The following is a 10,701-nucleotide window of genomic DNA, read 5'->3' on the forward strand; positions in this document are numbered from 1 at the left end:
TACTTGGCATAAATTCCAACTGGAATTGAAGTTAGGGGCTGCAACCTAGATTGCTAAAGCAGACCTAACAAAAAAGTTAAAATTACGTTTTACTTCATAGGTATTAATTTATTCTAAACATCTAAAATCTAAATTATTAAAACAAAGAACCTAAAACTAAAAACCTTAAAAAATATAATATAATACCTAACTAAATTAAATTATTAAAAGAAGTCCCTTTAGGCAAGGTTCCGAAGATACTGGCAGCGTTCCCCCTTTGGATGGCTAGACTAATAAATTCTTTGTCCGAGGTAGCTGCCAGCTCTTCGGTCTCCTGTGATGTCGACTAACCTTTTTGAAATTTCCCTAAAAAGCCTTATAGCGCTAGGACCCACCGGACCAAGGGTCTCGACACCGAATGGGACAAAATCATATTCGGAGCCTAGACTCCTGTATTTATTAGATTAAAATTATGTGCTTCATATTAATGTCACTTTCATAAAAAAAAAACTCATTTCCGTTTATCCCACTTATCTAATTAAACATTCTCACGTAATTTATGAAACAATAACTTTTAATTTTTAAATGTTATGCATGCACCGCTTACAGGTAGTTAGGTTAACAGTATAACAGCTTCGTGAGAAGTCGGTTAAAAGCCTACGTAGAGCCGCCGTAGACCATGGTTTTGAGACAATTTCGTAGACTCTACTTTCATTACCTACTGTACAAAGTGTAGTTAACCCGAACGCTAGCATAAACGAAGACAGGTGATTACTGATAAGGTCGATACCACAAAAAAAACCGGCCAAGTGCGACTCAGACTCGCGCACTGAGGGTTCCGTAGGTACTCGGGTATTTTTCCAACATTTTGCACGATAAATCAAACACTATTATGCATAAAAATAAATAAAAACCTGTTTTGGAATGTACAGGTAAAGCCCTTTCATATGATACCTCACTTGGTATAGTTATCTTACTTTGAAAATTAAAACACATTTTTTTTAATGATGTAACCACAAATTCGGGATTTTTAGATTTATTCCTGTACTTGTGCTATAAGACCTACCTACCTGCTAAATTTCATGATTCTAGGTCATCGGGAAGTACCTATAGGTTTCTTGACAGACAGACAAACAACTAAGTGATCCTATAAGGGTTCCGTTTTTCCTTTTGAGGTATGGAACCTAAAAAAGAAAAAAAAAATGACGTTGGAGGTCACGTACGTTATGGATTGAGCCAGCGTTTGCAGACCTTCGTTATTTCATAAAAGCTGAAATTGTGCGTATTGTCTCCAACACAGGAAGGTCACGATCAGCGACTATGAAGTTTGGATCATGGTGTGCAGTCGGATACTGAGCATTGAGTTATTACACTTTACAACTAGGGTAAGTAGTGTTTTTATGCCTGTATGACTTGCTCAGCACTGCCAATCACAATTCCCAATTGTCACTCTCCGACGATGTTATCTGAAAATCTCCCTTGTTCGAAAGTGCTATGGGTTATTACATAAAATGTATCTTTTTAATCCAGCGTTAATGGTTACCCCAGCAAACCGCGGTGTCATTGTTCACGAGACGCTGCCATCTGATTATCGTTATTGTTCCAAAGCGGGAAACAGCCAACGTTCACTCCATTTAATATAATTGAGTGAATGAGAAACGCTATCAATTATAATCATCATAAAGGCGTTTTTACACGAACCACCGCACGGCACGATAAAATGCGGTGACGATTAAATTTCTAGTGGTTTTAGAGCCTGGCGAACTGAACCGCCTTAATCAGTATATCCATTTCGACCATTTATATTGATCCTAGACTTAAAATAAAAAAAAATGAATGAATGACGACTCACGACACCAATGTATTTCTTTCTCTTAGAAGTGGATAAATCAAATATACCTATTTGTTTGCAACTTTTTCTTCATCAGTAATGCAAAATTGTAGGAAATTGGCGCCGATTGAATTCGAAACCCAATTTAATGAATGGGCAAATGTGGAGACGACAAGCTGCAACTGCCGTGTGGTTGCGGAATCATCACTCGTGGAAAATCGTACAAACGTCACGTCGTGTGCAGTGTGTCGTGTGTCACGTATCTTGACCGCAAATCGTGCCGTACGGTGGCTCGTGTAAACACACCCTAACGGAGTCATGGATGGGACATTGTACAGTTTTAGCAAAACATTGAAATTGTGTTAATTCTTTCTAACTAATTAGCTTTATGACTTCCTAATGGAGATAAATTTTATTATATAGCGTACTCGTAGGTTTAATTGCGTAATTGAAGGGAAACCCACTTTTTTAATAACTGTTGAATAACATAGTCGTCATCGTCTCTACTGGCCATCAACTGCTGGTCATAAGTCTCTTAAAGAGACTTCCTGAGAGAAGAGGAGAGAGTTCCCGAAGAGTTTACTGCAGTTTTTAGGGTTCCGTACCCTACCCAGCTAACTTGCCAGGGGTATGGCAGTTTCCATTAAACTTATTACTGCTTAGACTTCTACACGACATCGTACCGGAACGCTAAATCGCTTAGCGGCACGGTTTTGCCGGTAGGGCGGTAACCAGCCACGGCCGAAGCTTCCCACCAGACCAGACCCAGAAATTATAAAATTCCAAACCCCTGCTGGAAATAGAATCTGAGACTTCCGACTAATAAGATCATACGCTTACCACTACGCCAGGGAAATCGTCAACTCTTTATAATATTAGTGTGGAAAATCCGCTCCTTCATGTAATGTACTTACCTACTATTTCATGTTTCTAAGTACCTAAGTAGGTAGCTAGGTACCTAAACATATATCAATGAACATTGAATACTGTGTCAATATGCCTATAACAATAAAATTATGAATTCAATGAGAAACCCAACCAGACCGTTGTAAATATAAGCTCAGAATAAGCAAACATGGCCGATTTTTTCAATACAACCGCACAGCGGGTTAATAAACCGACTGGTATGGTACCTAATGATGTGGAAAGCCGATTTGATGTTTAACTATGAAAAAACTTTATTACTGAGCGCTCACTTTGTAAAACTGTAAGTTATAGCAAGAAATAATCATAGTGTTGAGGAAAAAAACTGGTCAAGTCTGAGTCGGACTAGCACACCAAGGGTTCCGTACCATCCTACAAGAAATAACCGTGCTTCAGCGACCACAGATCATAAAATAGATGTAATGATGGACAACGCCATCTATGGTGTGATTTAATAAACTTATTATTTCGTAACTCGTAACACTTTTTTTTTTCGTAGACATAGAGTGGAAGACCTCAGTGCGCTACTTAGGATGCCACATCGACCGAAAACTGCACATGGCCCCCACAGTTGATCACGTCGTATGCCAGGCAGCGGCGGCCCGGTCGATGCTTCACTCACTATTCAGTTCGAAGCTTACCACTAAAACCAAACTAAGAGTCTACGGAGCCTACGTCCGTTCCCGCCTGACGTACGCGGCCCCAGCCTGGTATGCCCTCTGCCCCGCATACCAGAAGAAGAGACTCCATTGAATACTGTGTCAATATGCCTATAACAATAAAATTATGAATCCAATGAGAAACCCAACCAGACCGTTGTAAATATAAGCTCAGAATAAGCAAACATGGCCGATTTTTTCAATACAACCGCACAGCGGGTTAATAAACCGACTGGTATGGTACCTAATGATGTGGAAAGCCGATTTGATGTTTAACTATGATAAAACTTTATTACTGAGCGCTCACTTTGTAAAACTGTAAGTTATAGCAAGAAATAATCATAGTGTTGAGGAAAAAAACCAGTTAAGTACGAGTGGGACTCGCACACGAAGGGTTCCGTACCATCGTACTAGAAACCCTATTGGTTTCCACACCGAGCACTTCAGGGATCGTAAGTCATAAAATACATGAACACTGGAATTTGTAATCAAGTTAGGGGACTTTAGAGGACGATTCAAAGAAAATGTGTCATATCCAACATTTTTGAAATGTATACAGGTTGTGGATGACACATGTCATCTGAAGTGTTCTGTAAAGAAGCCCAATCTAGAATATGAATTACGATGTTAGTGACGGACAGCATGATCTATGATGTGATTTAGTGAGCATATTATTTCGTCGTAACACGTTTTTTATTGTGATGTCACCATAAATTAACGGTTTTCGGATATGTTCCTTTACTTATGCTTTAAAAGACATTGCCTACCTGTTTACCTGCTAAGTTTCATGATTTTAGGTTAACGGGAAGTAGTCTACTTATAGATTTTGATTCCCCTTGTCCTGTGACAAACAGATAGACGGACAAGAAAGTGATCCCATAAGGGTTCCTTTTTTCTCCTGAGGTACATACGGAACCCTAAAACACTCGCTATTAAGGTCTGAACGTCTGCTTGTTATTATTCATGAGGTAACGGTGAGCTAACATACAAACGAACATTAAACTTCACGGGAACAATAAACAGGCGAGTGAAAAAATAATTGCACTTCACTTATCGTTGTAGACAATAATGCCCACTGAAATTGACATAATACAAGTACGCTAGAAAAGCTGATGTACCATACAAAATGACAGTTATTTTTTGTGGCGATTCGAAGCGTACACTGTCAAATAGTCTTCTTGTCGACACTATGTTTCATCACTAACATTTAGGCTGAAATCTTTAAAAGCCCACTTTGACTTTTCTCAGACTTATGACAGTTTATGCCAGCGATATATCGCTGTCTCGTTTTAACAGTGTCTTTAGTCTGAGCAAACACAAAGTGCGCTCTATAGATTTCAGCATAAGTTTGAAGTATGACGCTTACTGTGCTATAGGCGTAGGCGCCAAATTGGCAAAAATCAAATTCTTTCATAAATAGATCGGCAATCGCCAGTCCAGCGTTCTTGTATTAGTAGAGGTCAGTGATAATGCTTCTGATGATGGAACGTGCTTCCAATAAATCAACATAAAACATCGCGCCCTCACTAGCCTTTTATTTGATTTGCGTAGAAATGTTTTAATTACTTTAGGTAGGTATAACAGCTAGGTACCCTATCGTCAATATCAATCATCTCAACCCATCGCCGACACACTACTGAGCACGGAACTCCCCTCAGAATAGAAGGGTTTAGGTCATAGGTAGTCCATCCATTCCACGCACCTTTGAAAAGATTATGGAGAGCTCTCTGGTTGAAATCTTTAGAGTGCTCTTTGACTTTGCTTAGACTTAAGTTTCAGTTAAAATGAGACAGATTTATGCCAGCGGTATAACGCTGTCTCGTTTTAACAGTGACTTAAGTCTGAGCAAAGTGCGCTCTATACAAGTTCGCCACAATTTCCCCGTGATGTTGCCATAATTGCTACAAACAACGCCATAATTATCGCGATAATCAACGCGTTAAACTGAGTGGCCACACTTGAACGGTTAAGAGGGGTCTCTCCGTCACTCGCTCCATACAAACGTAGTTCGTCTCTCATTGGAATACTAACCAATCATACTCAATGGAATTTTGTGGAAACGTTCCGGGAACTAATATCTATGCCTGTGGTTTTCCAGATTTCCGTTAAAATATTCGGTTTCAGAGTTACGGTTGCGGTCTTGAAACTTCACATAAAAATCTTTGAGCCCCTGTAATTTTAAAACTACATATTTTTAGAAAAATCTAAAACACCACAGGCACAGATATAGTTTCTAGAATATGTCTGCAAAACATGGACTTTGGTTGCATAATATTCAAATGAAATTGGGACTACGATTGTATGGAGTAAGTGACGGAGAGAGCCCTGTTAACGTCGCGTTGTTGGCTGTTAATATGGCCGGGACACTAGCGAGTGATATTTAATTGCTCAAAAATTTACATAAGTACAGATTTATTACAATTCAAGAATTGTTATCAAGTAAGGTACCTAACCCTATTATTTATTCATTGACATTTATCTACTTAGTATGGACTCCTCGTTGGTAACAATTGATTTTATAATGCATTTATTAAGACCGCCTTAGATAAAAAAATAATTTGCTAACGAAGGGAACATTAATATTAATGACGAATTCTATAAATATTGAGGCTAGGGTTAACATTTTGAAGAGCAAAATTATAATAGACTCTCTATTATAATTTTGCTCTTCAAAATGTTTAGATGCTCTATCTACTTTGGAAGTTATGGTGGAACAAAGAAATTCGCATAGAGTACATACATACATCTACGCGAACCCTGAAAACATTACATACCACTTTTTTGGGCAGTCGTGTACAAATAGCTTTAAATAAAAATGAAGATAGAAGAAAACAACTGAAAAATGTGAAAGGACATGGCCTAATTATACGTAGAGTAGCTAGTAGTAGTAGTAGTAGTTGAGTAACTAAATAATTGGCTTCTAAGTTCTAATAAACACATATTTTGTGTCTATATGCCTGCAAAAAAATCATGAATAGGCGTAAGCGTAACTCATTAAAATATGCCTGAACTCGATATGCCTATGATGAAGAGCCGAATACCGCTAATTACCAGACTGTTTGGAAACACGCTACATTATTCACTCAGTTAAATAAGCAATCAACACTTCAATTTCGATTACATATTGGCTAAGTACCTAAACAAAAACCGGCAAGTGCGAGTCTGACTCGCGCACCGAGGGTTCCGTACTAAAGCGCCGGCCACGTATGAGTCACATAAGCGTAAACGTAACGCGTACCATTGCGTTGTAATGTATGGAACTGTATGAGACATGTCATACCGCTTGCGTAGCGTAAACGTTCGCGTAGGCGTAATGCGTGCAGTTATGTCTACGGATTCACGCGCGTCACTACGCGCGTGACACGTGTACATGCTTGGTGTGAATCGGCTTTACAGCCGTATTTCTTCGACATTTCGCACGGTAAATCCAAAACTATTATGCATAAAAATAAATAAAAATCGGTTTTAGAATGTAAAGGTAAAAAAAAAACCCTTTCATATGATACCGAAATACAAATTCACGGTTTTCGGATTTTTTCCTTTACTTGTGCTATATGACCTACCTGCCAAATTTCATGAACCTAGGTAATCGGAAAGAGCCCTATAGGTTTTCTTGACAGACACGACAGACGGACGGACGGACAACAAAGTGATCCTAAAGGGTTCCGTTTTTACTTTTGAGGTAGAGAATCCTAAAAACACGAACAGTAGCAAGCTAAAAAAATATTAATAAGCGTTTGGGAAAGTAAACAAAATTGGTTCCACAGCATTTAAAATGCATCCCATACTCGTCGAAAATTAGTTTCGGACAAGTTTCACTGAAACACGCCCCCGCGTCATATGCGGAGCTAGGCACTCATTAATGAGTTGAGGTACAGCAAAAAATATGTTCCTCACAATACGGCGCATGACTAGCCGCTCTTCGATCAATTATTAATAAAAAGCGGGCCGCTTTATTGAAAGGGCGATTAGCTCAATATTTATATGGAATATTCGGTATCAACGCCGCTTTGTGCTCATTCGGTAGGCTATGACGCGGCGCGTTTGTACTTACTATACCTACTATACCGTCTACCCAGGGTTGGATTCAGACCATAAAATTTAAAATTATACTATTTGCCAAAAATTATACCACCTTTGACGTTTTTCATGTTTTTTTTTGTCTATGAACCAGGTTTTTGGGCATTGTGCGTCTACGGTTTCGTATTATCTTGCTCTTGGTGAAATACATAATCCTTCTCTGTCAGAACGACGAACAGGATTTTAAAACAGCACGTGGGAAATCACCGTCTGTCTTGTCGTTGTCTGATTTGGTGTTGCCGTATGTGTCGAAATTTCCGATATTGTACTATATATTTATCGTACCATATCGGGATTTTAAAAAGTAAACTCGCCAAAATATAAGTCGGTCGACCCTGCAGACAAAATTATGATATTTTCGCGTAATATAGTGGCATCACCATACTACATGCTACACACTATGAAATAATGGTAAAAATGGTATAATTATACTACGAAATCCAACCCTGCGTCTACCGCTCAACGCACAGACCAACTGTTCGAGCACGTGAATAGAATAGTTACATGTATGGATCATGGTAATCTTTTCGTGTAATACCATTGTGCCTGTTAAAAACGTTAATAACAATATGAAGCTAATAGGTCACAATTTTCTGTTAGGTATTATTATACAGTGTCGTTCTCCCTACTCTGCTACTGCATGTATTAGGAACATAGGTAGATGTTCATAGGAATTATCAGTAATAAGAGTGGCGTAGAAGACGCAGCAAGCTGAGTCCCTTTGAAAAACGACCCTGGAAGGGTTCGAAGTCAATGAGTCAGTCAGTGAGTGGTAATCGAGCTATATATAATAGTATAATGGAAATTACTCACGACAGTTTAAACTTTAAACGGTAAAATACTTAGCTAAGTATCTGCACTGCATGCCCAGCCATCCGTCCAGTAGTTTGAGCTGTGCGTTGATAGATCAATCAGTCAGCTTTTCATTTTACATAGGTAATTTAGATTATTATGACTCAGAACGAAATCATATTATATTGGAACTAATGTGGAATGTTGATATAACAACTTAGATATCATTAATCAAAACACACACACAAACACGCGTGTAAAAACGAAAATAAACTCAAAGCAAATTGAGTCATAGTTGCGAGTAATAATTTAAATCAAATAAAATAGGTCCCGTTTTACATAAGCGATATCTGGCAAAACAATTTTTCAGTAGAGCTGATGCTAATGAAAAGGCCTTTTCACGAGCTTTGGCGCCGGCCGGCATGCAAATGAGCTGTTTAATGATGCGCGAAGCCGGGCCACACAACTATACTTCCACGGATGACGAACTGATGGAAATGTGAAAATGCTAAAACATACTTTTTGTTTGGATATCATGAATAAACTAATATAACAGAACAGAGAAAGAATTTCTCCTTATCGTCGAAGTAGCAATTAAATAACTTAGGGAAATTATTATTAACTAGAGGATGCCCGCGACTTTGTCCGCGTGGGTTTAGATTTTTATAGATCCCGTGGAAACTGTTTGAATTTTCGGAATAAAAATTTGCCTATTTCGATTACAGGGACGCAAACTACTTCGGTACCAAACATACAAATCGGTTAAGTGGATGGGTTTTTGGGAATCCCGTGGAAACTCTTTGATTTTCCGGGATAAAAAGTAGCCTATGTCCGTCAGCGGGATATAAGCTAATCCTGTACTTAATTTCGTCAGAATCGGTTAAACTATTGGGACGTGAAAAGGTAGCAGACAGACAGACAGACACACTTTCGCGTTTATAATATTATTATGGATAAACAAGGAACTACTTAGGTACTTCTAATCTATGATGGCGCCCAGTCGTCACCGTCTAAACCAAAGGTCTTCCACTGTTGGGCATGTTTTGTGTTCACTCACGTACACCCATCGTCCAAGTTTTCCTTGGCAGGGGTTTGGTAGTGAGGTGGCAATTCCCGCGACTTAGATGAGTTTGGACACCAAACTCCATCGATTCTCCAAATAATAATGTTAAGTACTTACCTAATACCTACCTACCTATTGCCACTTCAACAAATAAAAACTGCTCAAACTCAAAGCATTTATTATGGGTGTATTTATTACACCTACGCTATTATTGATTGTTAATTGTTGAATTATTGAAAGACTGGTACAATGCCGATAATAATAATAACTAACTATGAGGGTTCCACACTAACTCAGTGATCAACTCGTCTCCATGATAGCCATCAAACTAACTTGACATTGGTTGATTCTAATTTCCTGGTTCACTGAGTGATCTATACTAATATTATAAAGAGGAAACCTTTGTATTTTTGTATTTTTTGTATGTTTGTATTGAATAGACTCAAAAACTACTGGACCGATTTCAAAATTTCTTTTACCATTACTTAGAGGGATTCTTCCGAATCCGTATAGGCTATGTTTTATCCCGGAAAATAGAAAAAATAAATGTCCACCCGTGCGAAGCCGGGGCGGGTCGCTAGTATTCAAATAATTTTTCAAAGAAAACTTCAGTGGATTAAAAACAAATGTCAAATAAGCTCGGTGGCTATCACTCAGTGTTGATCACTGAATCATCACGCAGATCTGAGATTGATCTTGGTCTTCAACTTCACAACTCATCGCAATATTTATAGGTATAAATAAAATGCAGCCAAGACTCGATGGTGAAAGTAACAATCAACGAATTTATCATCGTCACGATTAAGTCATTTAAAATATTGTCACCAAGGAGAAAAGCTCAACCTTGAAAAGAATGATTACAGCATGAAAGCGCCCCACAATACTCTTTTAATTTTCCATTATGCAGCAATAAAAACATCGTAAATGAGCACGATAAAAAAGTCCTCGGGACTAACAAAAACCGCGGGCTGGGGCGAAATTCGCAACTCATCCCGACATAATGATGGCCGCTTGAAAAAAAATTTAAATATCAAAAGGCCGGACGAGGCACGGTAATGGTTTAAAATCATTTTTCATTCGAGTCACTTGTGAGTCAGAAATGAAAACGGTAGCCATCGGCCGCCCTGCCATTAATCTCAAGTCGGCCTGCGGTCGAATTTTTGGACGAGGTCCATGTTCCATTGGCTACTGCTCATAAAACAGCTCTTAAACCACCATACAAAATTGTTTGTTGAATATAAAGTTAACCGCGTTTGTATCCGTTATTAACTCGAGAACTCGGGTACAGAATTTTAGATTCAGATTTTTATTTGCTTAAAAACATCAGGTGATTTAAAAAAAAATACCTTCTCAAAAAATTGTGGTTAGAATAT

General features: G+C 38.5%; 1 long non-coding RNA gene across 1 annotated transcript; it reads right to left on the bottom strand.

The window, feature by feature from the left end:
- Nucleotides 1-1,982: 1,982 nt before the first annotated feature.
- Nucleotides 1,983-8,530, bottom strand: LOC123864194. The gene is made up of 3 exons (XR_006795724.1): nt 8,518-8,530; nt 3,169-3,173; nt 1,983-2,101 (listed from the first exon to the last, which is right to left on the bottom strand). It is a non-coding gene; the product is annotated as an uncharacterized LOC123864194 (long non-coding RNA).
- Nucleotides 8,531-10,701: the final 2,171 nt, after the last annotated feature.

Source organism: Maniola jurtina, chromosome 4 (assembly GCF_905333055.1).
Source record: "Maniola jurtina chromosome 4, ilManJurt1.1, whole genome shotgun sequence".
Lineage (NCBI taxonomy): Eukaryota > Metazoa > Arthropoda > Insecta > Lepidoptera > Nymphalidae > Maniola > Maniola jurtina.